Genomic DNA, 496 nt, shown 5'->3' with positions numbered 1-496 from the left:
CTGTCCTTCTTTTTGAATAAGCATCAGTACCCACTGCCCCTCTTAACCATCACTGTGGTCTCTGGGGGTGACTGATCACCCCTACTTGTCAGACTGGGATCCTTGTAGACAGAATTTAACACCTGTGTGAACCAGCAGTCAAGTACTCAAACTATGTATTGCATTAGGCATGTGTGCTGCAAAAGCCCTCTTTAAAGTGTTCAAGAGCTAAGATGTGATGTCACTTTGAGGTCTAAGGTGTGCCTGACCCAAGCCATGGTATTTTCAGTCACTGCATTCATGCATGTGAAACTTGGACAGTGAGTAAGGAGGAATGGAGAAGAGATGAGACATATGAGTTGTGGTGTTGGAGAAGCCTGTTGAAAGCAGTGTGGACGGCCAGATGGAAGTGCAGCCAGAGTGCTCCCTAGAAGCCAGGATGAGTGAGACTTTTCTCTCGTACTTCGGACATATAATCAGGAGGGAGCGGTTCCTGGAGAAGAACCTCATGCTTGGT

Source organism: Chrysochloris asiatica, unplaced genomic scaffold (genome assembly GCF_000296735.1).
Source record: "Chrysochloris asiatica unplaced genomic scaffold, ChrAsi1.0 scaffold00025, whole genome shotgun sequence".
Lineage (NCBI taxonomy): Eukaryota > Metazoa > Chordata > Mammalia > Afrosoricida > Chrysochloridae > Chrysochloris > Chrysochloris asiatica.
This window is presented reverse-complemented; position numbering follows the sequence as displayed.